Raw genomic sequence first — 9,064 nt, 5'->3', positions numbered from 1 at the left:
GCAACTCCTTCCGGTAATCCTACCCTCGCCAAACATGGCGGCAGCACAGCCTCTTCCGCCCTTTCCCCTCCCCTTCCTGTCCTCTTGCCTCTCCTCCGCTGGCACCTCCTTCCGGTAATCCTACCCTCGCCAAACATGGCGGCAGTACAGCCTCTTCCGCCCTTTCCCCTCCTTTTCCTGTCCTCTTGCCTCTCCTCCGCTGGCACCTCTTCCGGTAATCCTACCCTCGCCAAACATGGCGGCAGCACAGCTTTTCCGCCCGTTTCCATCCCCTTCCTGTGCTCATGCCTCTCCTCCGGTGGCACGTCCTTCCGGTACCCCTGCCCTCGCCCAACATGGCGGCAGCACAGCCTCTTCCGCCCTTCCGAACTAGGAGTGCAGAAAAAGGTGAAACTGCCATGAAAAGGAGAGAAGGAGTGTGTGAGAGTGAGAGTGAGACAGGGAGCATCCTAGTAGAGATGGAAGGGGAACCCAAGGGTCATCTAGTCCAACCCTCTGCAAAGAAGCTCAGAGCTACAATTCCCAGGTCTTCTTTGGGAATCCTATGGGAAGTAAGAGTTTCTACATTCATGAGCATTCACTTAGAGTGCGCTCATGTTTTTACCTTTTATTGAAAGCGGCCACTAGTGACTTGGGTGGAGTATAAATAATAAAATTATATTGCTAATTTAACCCTAACCCTAAGTAATAAAATTAAATTTCTCCTTCTGCTGTTCTTCTCTTACCGTAACTCAACCCCAACTCTAACTCCTAATCCTATTCTAACTCAAACCCAACTCTCACTGTAACCCTCTGCTTCTTTATGATTTGTTTCTGTGTTTCTGGTGTTTTGGCTTGGTTATGTCATAAAATTGAAGAAATACCACCAGAAGCACAAAAACCAAGAAATATTCCCAAAATGAGGCAAAACCAGGAGACATGAAAACCAAGCCAAATGAATGGAAAAGAAACAATCTCACCCAAAACCGCAGAACCATTCAAAGTAAAAGAAGCAAAACAATTAAATGCAAAAAAAAAAAAAAAGCAAAACCACCCCAAATTAAACAAACCAGCAGAAAACAAAAAAGAAGCAGTAAAGCCACCAATTACAAAGCAAGGCCACAAGAAACTGGAAACCAGTTTTTAAAAAGCAAAACCAGAAACTCAACAAGCATGCAATTTATGGGAGTCCAAAAGCACTTCAAGCAACAGAAATTAACCAACATAGCATACTAGTTTTCACTTAGTCTTGGGTTTCTGGTGAATGTGCTTCGTTTGCAGCTGGCTTCATTTCTTTTCCATTGGTTTAGCTTGTTTTTTGGACTTTTGCTTTATTGCTTCTTTTGAGAAGTTTTCTTGTTTTTGTATTCTGGTGGTAATACTTTTGAATGCTTTGGGGGTTTCTGGTGAATCTGCTTTGTTTGGGATTTTAGTTGGCTTCTTTGCCAGTTTCCATTGATGTTGCTTTTACATGGTTCTTCTGCTTCTTTTCAGTAGGTTTTTGTGTTTTTAGTGGTTGACTTCATTGTTGGAATGGTCATTTCTGGTGGTTTTGCTTCATTTCTGGTGGTTTTCCTTTTATTCTTGGGATTATCAGATCTCATACAAATTAATATTCTCAAAGGTGCAAAACCCAAAAAACCTAGAAAGGAAGCAAACTCACCATCAATCCAGCACCCAATCTGTTATGTACTAACCTTGGATCCTAGAATGCAACAACAGATTGGTCTTTTCCTGCAGGCCAATCAGGCTCCAAGAGGGAAGCAGAGTTAGCCAGTCAGACGGTACTCATTGTGTAAATAATGTATATAAAAGCATGAGGTTGGGGGGCGGGGGCAATAAAGAGCATGAAATACATACAAGACTCTGAGTATATTTCACAATCGTAATTTATATAAAAGAATCTATGAAACGAAAACCACAGAAAAAATTCAACATAATCCCAAAAACAAACAAGAAACAACAGAAACAAACCACATCCACAAAAGATGAGAAAACCAGTTGAATAGAACCACAAGAAACCCACGCAGTAAACATCTCAGGGAAAAGCGAAATCACCCCACACCATGCAAAACTAAGGTTTAACTGGCTTTGGGGTTTCTGCGCAATTTACTTTTTCCCTCTTGTTGGGGGTTTCTGGTGGTATTTCTTCTGCTTCTCACATTTCTGCTTCTTTTCAATTGGTTTTGGGATTCTGGTGAATTTGGTAATGATTTGATTGAAGTCTCTGTCTGGCAATTTTCCTTTTTCATGAATTCCTTCCTTGTTGGGTTTCTGGTATCTCACTTTTGGTTTTCACATTTGTCAGGGCTGCCTCAGGTCCCAGCTCACAGAGGACCAACGCCAGTCCGTTGTTATATTAAATAGTCTTTATTAAAGTTCAGTCTCTCATTTACAGCCACGGCGCGCAGCTCTACGTCTTGAACCTAGACCGCCAAAGCTCCATCTGAATCTCCTCCCCCCAGGCACCAGTTCAAGACCCTAGCCTTGCTCCACCTCTTCCTCTGCTCCCTTTTCCTCTGGGTCCGCCTGTCCGTCGGGGCTTTCCCCTTTCTAGACTCTTCCGACGCTGACTCTCCCGAGTCCTCCCCCTCCCTCCGGCGAGCTTTAGGACCTGGTTCCCAATCCTGGTTTCCTGCTGTCCCGCTCGCCTGCACATTTGAACATGGCGCGCGCGCCCAGCCTGCCACCTTCCTTCTGACCGTTATGCTGCTCCTGTCACTGCTCCCCTCTTCGGGAATGCTAGCTGGGCTTGACTCCTCCTCCCTGCTTGCTGGAGGAGACGTTGGCCCTGACCTATGGGACACTTCCCCCCCACTACGCTCCGGTGGGGAAGCTGGTCCTGATTTCCAGCTACTGCTCTGGGAGTCTCCGCTGGCCCCCTGCTTCTGGTGTGTCCCCCCTGGGACCCCCCTTGCCCTGGCCATCGGCGCCCCCTTCTGGGAATCTTCTGATTCACTGGAGAGGCTCATGGAATCTCTCGGGTCACTGTCATTCTGCCCTCCGCTGCCCTCAGATTCCTCCCCTTCGCTCTCCATTTCCTCTCTCCCCTGTGCCTCTGCTCCTGAGCCCCTGACAACATTTCTCTTAGTTTTGCTACGTTTCAGGTAGTCTGCTTACTTTTGGGAATTATCCAGTCTCATAAAAATGAAGCAATATCATTAGAAGCTTAAAAAGCATGGGGAAAAAAACCCCAGGCACTAACCCTAACCCTGAACGTCCACCTATCCCCTGCCCTAGCCCTAACCCTAACCCTGACATTCTGGTCATCCATCTTGGGGATAACAATCTGGTGAGGTAAATTCAGTTGAGATCACTAAATATCTCCATCAGCTGTGCTTCCTCATCCCTGAGCTTTTCATAGTTTGGTTTGGAATGTTGTAGAGGTGCTTATGGAGTGGGGGCAGCCTTCCTAAGAAGGTGGATGGGCAAGACACAAAGCTAATCATTCTACAACGATGTTTGTGTTTGAAAATGTGGGTGCTTATATCCCTCATGGCAGAATTATGTTCTGTGCCCAACAGTTGTATAGACCTGGTGGTATGCATCTTTCTGATTTGGGTTGTGACATCTTTCTGATTTGGGTTGGGTTCTTAAGGATCTGCAAAGAGCTCTGTTTGAGCACTTGTGTGTTTGTGGGTGGAGGTGAACAAGCACACCTGCCCAGACAATTTGATTTGGTTACATTGGTCGAATCTGACTAGTTTTGCCGATCCTCAAGTTGTTATATTTAATAAATACAACCTATTTATCCACTTTTGGTTGTCTTGACTCTTCCTCCTGATGTGCTAGGAACCACTCCGTTTGGGGGGCACTGCAAAACATGCGGTTTTTACTGCAAACATTTTGCCAGACTTTGGCCTTGATTTGGAGTGAATCAGGCGATGTTGGGTTTTGGGGTGACCTTATGACCCCTGTCACTTACTTGGTTTGTCGGGCAAAATGCTAAAAAAATTCTACAATGTCTGGCAAAATGCTACAAAACTTTTGCCAGACTTTGGCACCAGTTTGGAGTGAACCGGACAATGATGGGTTTTTGATATTAATTATGAACCCCGGTTTGATGTATCAATTACTCTGTTTATGGGGTGTTACAAAATGTGGGGGTTTTGCTGCAAAACTTTTACCAAACATTAGTTTTGATGGGATCCCAGATTTGGGGGTTTGTAGTTAAATGAAGCATTCTTTCAGTGCTTCTCGGGAAATGTGCAGTTTCCGTCAGATCAAACTAATACTACTGGATAAAATTATATGGTTGTTGATTATCAGACAGTTCTCCCATTTATCAAGGAAAACGTCTGTTATGGGTGGCTTTTGCTTGGTGTGTGTGACTGTTGACAGACAGATTTGAAAAGGAACACAGCTTCCTCTGTTTGTCTCACAGTAACTTACTGGCCTTTTTGATTATGCAGTCGGCTCGCCCAACACTTCCAGTTGGATTCAGAGGACAGGAAATGATTCTGCTAAAGGCTTTCTGTGAATATACGGGTAATTCCAGTTGATTTGATTTAATGGTCACATAAAGGCACTTTCTTTGGTTATAAAATGATGTTGTGAGTCTTATATCTGAGCAGTCAATAAACTCCCTCCCCCACAGAAACGCTTGTCTTCTTCTTCTGCTTGGCATCCATACAGTACTTACATGTTTGTAAGAAAGACTAACCCCACCCCGAACCCCACCTCCAGCTTTCATCTTATTATTCTAGTGCAGTGTTTCCCAACCGGTGTTCCGCGGCACACTAATGTGCCGCGAGACCTTGCCTGGTGTGCCGTGGGAGGGAGGCGGGCGAGTCGGGCGGCGAGAGGCGGGGTGGCGGCGGCGAGGATCCGCGTCGAGCCGGGGGCGGCTCCGCGGTGGTGGTGCCGAGGTTTCTCTCTCCATTCTCCCCTCACACACACACACAGGAAATAACACAGGATCAGCTGACAGGACCCGGCCAATGGGGCGGCGGCGGGGCAGCGCGCGCAAAAGGGAGGAGCGCGAGACAGCGGACGAGGAGGAGGCCGGCATGTCCGGGCAGCAGCAGCAACAACAGCAGCAGCAACTCCCGGCGACGGCTCCTCAAGCCCCGGGCAACCCTACTCCCTCACTGGCCTCGGCCGCCCTCCTGCTCCACCCGCCGCCGCCTCCCCCGCCGCCGCCGGCCACCTCGGCCCCGCCGCCGCCCCCTCCTCCGCCCGCTATCGCCACCACCACCACAACAGCCGCCGCCTCAGCTGGGCCCATGCCTGCTGGGAGCGGCGGCGGCAGCAGCAGCAGCAGCGCCCCGGCGCCCTTCCCTCACGGCGGCGACCCGGCCCTCCTGGTTCGGGAGGCGGGCGCGAAAGCCCCACCCCTCGGCGCTCGCCAGCTCCGCGCGAGTCCTTGCCTGGGCGAAGGTGCTTCTTGGACGGGAGGCTGCGGCGACCAAAGACCCCGGCGGCTGGCAGGAGGAAGCAGAGGAGGAGCGGGAGGCTGACCCCGAACTCGTGGGAGGAGGCGAGAGAGAGAAGGCGCTTGGGCAGCCACCCCAAGCCGGCGCACGCGGGCGCCCCTTTGGAGCTGCCCACCTGAGCGCACGGGACAGGAGCGGCGATTTGATTCGCGCCAGGCCACGCTTGCTGCGGAGGGAGGAGGAGAGCGGCGCCTTCCAGCCTCGTCTCGCTTCGTGACAGCGCCGACCGAGCCTGAGAGGGAGCAGATCCGAGGGGGATCTCCCCCACCCAGCCACCCCCTCGCCGCCTGCCCTGCTCCTGTCGTGGCAGCTGACGAGCCGCCTCGCCCTGACCTGCGGGGTCCCCCACGCCGCCTCCGCTCACGGCGGCGACCCGGCCCTGAACGAGCAGGAGAAGGAGCTCAAGCGGCGCCTCAAGCGGCTCTACCCGGCCGTGGACGAGCAGGAGGAGGAGTTGGAGGAGTCCCTCAGTCCCTCGCTTTGCTGCCTCCTCCCCCCCACCCCCAAAGCTTGGAGGTTCCCCGGCAAGGGGGAGGGGAAAAAATTGAAACTTACACTTTCGTGTGTCCCTCCCGGCGTGACGCTGCGCGCTGACGTCACGGGGCTGTAATGATGGTGTGCCTCGAGATTTTTTTCATCAGCTCCAAAGGGGCGCCCGCGTGCGCCGGCTTGGGGTGCGCCGGCTTGGGCCGGCCTCCTCCTCGTCCGCTGTCTCGCGCTCCTCCCTTTTGCGCGCGCTGCCCCGCCGCCGCCCCATTGGCCGGGTCCTGTCAGCTGATCCTGTGTTATTTCCTGTGTGTGTGTGTGAGGGGAGAATGGAGAGAGAAACCGCGGCACCACCACCGCGGAGCCGCCCCCGGCTCGACGCGGATCCTCGCCGCCGCCGCCCCGCCTCTCGTCGCCCGACTCGCCCGCCTCCCTCCCACGGCACACCAGGCAAGGTCTCGCGGCACATTAGTGTGCCGCGGAACACCGGTTGGGAAACACTGCCTTAGAGAATAAAAAACTGAGGCAAATTTCCAGTCTAAACAGGCTACACAAAAAGAAACAGCAGCGATTCTTTATGTTTGACTTGTGCTTGAGCGCCTGATATCTCAGAAAATCAACACCAGTGTTGGGGTGGGTGGGTCAGGGCATTTCCAAAATGTTATGATAGATGGAGCCATGGATGTGGCCAAGGGGGGCCAACTAAATAAAAATACATAGCTAACTGAGGTTCTGACCCCCTAACAAAAGGCCTGCCTCCACTAACAAAAATCCTGGCTACGCCCATGGATGAAGCCAACTACAGTAACTCTGGTTTTGTCCCCACCCAGAAGTGTAGCATGTGTGGGCCGTGGGGGCACAAATTTGTGTCAGGGGGCACAAACAGGTGCCCCCACAGCAGGCTCCCTCATTGGTGCCTGGCTCCACGTGAGAAGGAGCTGACCTAAGCTGCTGTGCTTCTGCTGGCCACAGCTCTGTCCTTAGGTTAGGCCTGACCCAGGGAAGAGAGCAGGAGGGTGGGTGGCTGCAGTGCACCTCGCTCCCAGTCACAGCAGCAGCTCCGCCTCCGGGTCATGTCTGACCTGGCGCACTCAAGGAGCCTGAGCAGCAGCTTCCCTGCCCCTCTCCTCCCCTGGACAGGGGCATGTGGGGCATGCCCCTCCCCCCTTGTTGAGTTCTGCAAAGGCAGCCCTGAGACTGAGGAGGAAGGAGCTCACTGCTCATGCCAACCCTAGAGAGGATGTAAGAAAGAAGCAGGCTGTTGGAGGACAGCCAAGAAACAATTGAGCTTGGTGGAGCAGTGCCCCAGTCCCCCTTAAGGACGAGCCTCCACTGACAGGGAGCAAGAAGGAATTTGAAATGGGGAACTACAATATTGGCATGGGAACTACAATAGCTCAATGTTGCAATTTGTCTACCCTACTTAATATTTACCATTAAGGAAAGTATAAAGTCATGGAGTAAATCCTTTCAGGTTGTTGATGTGAAGCAGCAGACCTCAATCTGATACTGCAAATGTTATAGAATTATTGAATATTCAGAAGTATACCTCTCCACCACTCCTTAGTCAGGCTAGTTTTGGGCATTTATGGCAAGATTATCCCAAGTGGAAAGGAATAATGTATTTTCACTGTTACGTATTCAGTGGTCTGTCTTTGCTTCCCATTGTCTCAGGAATTGGGTAATTACCATCTCAAAGGAATGGCCAGACTACCAGGAAAGGCAATCAGATAAGGCATTATCAGATAACCTGGCAGACAGGAAAAACAACATTCAAATTTCTATTGTAGAAATTTTCCTTTTCTGTGATGTAGGTATGATGTTTGTGGGGGTGGTCTTGAGCTCCAGGGAAGGGAATTTCAAAATGGCAAGCACACATTGTTTGCGGTCCTCCTCCTCTCTCCTGCGTGTGGGGGGAGCACCCTGTTGCAACAGTTTAATAAAGATCAGGCTTACTAGCTGCTTTGCTTCTCAATATTCTCTGGTTGGCCTCTGTTATTTTCTCCTACCGATGGAGAACCTACAAGGTTCTCCAATACATAAAGGAATAAGGGCAGATTTTGTTTACAACAACACAAAGCCATCTGAAACTGTCAAATAAACTGCAAGAGCAGCAATGGAAAATTGCTTTCACACACTAAAAGTTCCCTGCAACTAGAAAGCCAGCAAAGCAGGGGAAAGGCTAGCTTTTTTAATTGACAAGTACCTTCTCTATGATGTGCTAGGCTTTGGTTTTTACGCATAGAAGTGTTATTCCTCACCTGTAGCTTGAGGTAGTATGGTCCATTTGGCCACCTCATTCTGCTGCATATGGAGAGTGCTGGAATTTTTAATTCTTAAGGAAATATTGTGTCTATTTTTCCCACATGAGATGTTTCTTTACTTATATCAATAATGTTATGAAAGACTTCAAGCTGATTAGCACTTGGTGGCTGTGAAGCTTTAAATACAAAACAGACACATAGTGAAAGGATTTCTACACACTGAATTTTTTATTTATTTCACAGAGCAATTGCTTTCAGCTTTGCAGAGGAGCCCGTAGTATCCAAACTACAGTACTTCCGTGAGAGCTGTGAAGCAGAGCTCCCTCCACTGGCTCTGCTGTGACAGGACAGCTCCCTCAGGCCTCCTCTCCCCACAACTGTTATCTGGGGCAGCCATCAGTGGGAGAGCTTTGCTGGAGGTCCAGCTCCTTCAGGCACCTCCAGCCCCTGAACTGTGCCAGCTGGTCAACATAGGAACAACTGTTTAGTGATTTGTGACTGAGATTTGATATTCCTCTTCCCTCCCTGCCCCCTTTGCCTGTGGGTAGGGACCATCTTGCTTTGATTGCATTTAAGTTGTCTGGTGGCCTTGTTGGCTGAACAGCGAGGCACAAATGTTCCAAATAAATAAATCTCTATACACAGTATAGAAAATTAGTGATCTTTGTAATGTGTGATTTTGTAGTACTACTTTGTAGTAGGGTGGCCAGATACCACATAGTATTTGAGCAAGAACAGAAGACCAAATAAGTGAATAAGGCTAAAACCGGAGTGGGGGGTTGGGGGTGCAAATGTGATTTACAAATTATAGAATCATAGAATCATAGAATCATAGAGTTGGAATAGACCACAAGGGCCATTGAGTCCAACCCCCTGCCAAGCAGGAAACACCATCAGAGC

General features: G+C 50.1%; 1 long non-coding RNA gene across 2 annotated transcripts; it reads left to right on the top strand.

The window, feature by feature from the left end:
• Positions 1-318: 318 nt before the first annotated feature.
• On the top strand, positions 319-8,823 carry LOC144326357 (uncharacterized). 2 transcript variants are annotated; one of them, XR_013391487.1, is made up of 2 exons: positions 319-387; positions 8,408-8,823. It is a non-coding gene; the product is annotated as an uncharacterized LOC144326357 (long non-coding RNA). The 2 variants fall into 2 exon arrangements; XR_013391488.1 differs by lacking the exon at positions 319-387 and adding an exon at positions 427-551.
• Positions 8,824-9,064: the final 241 nt, after the last annotated feature.

The sequence above is a fragment of the Podarcis muralis genome, chromosome W (genome assembly GCF_964188315.1).
Source record: "Podarcis muralis chromosome W, rPodMur119.hap1.1, whole genome shotgun sequence".
In the NCBI taxonomy this organism is placed as follows: domain Eukaryota; kingdom Metazoa; phylum Chordata; class Lepidosauria; order Squamata; family Lacertidae; genus Podarcis; species Podarcis muralis.
This window is presented reverse-complemented; position numbering and strand designations above follow the sequence as displayed.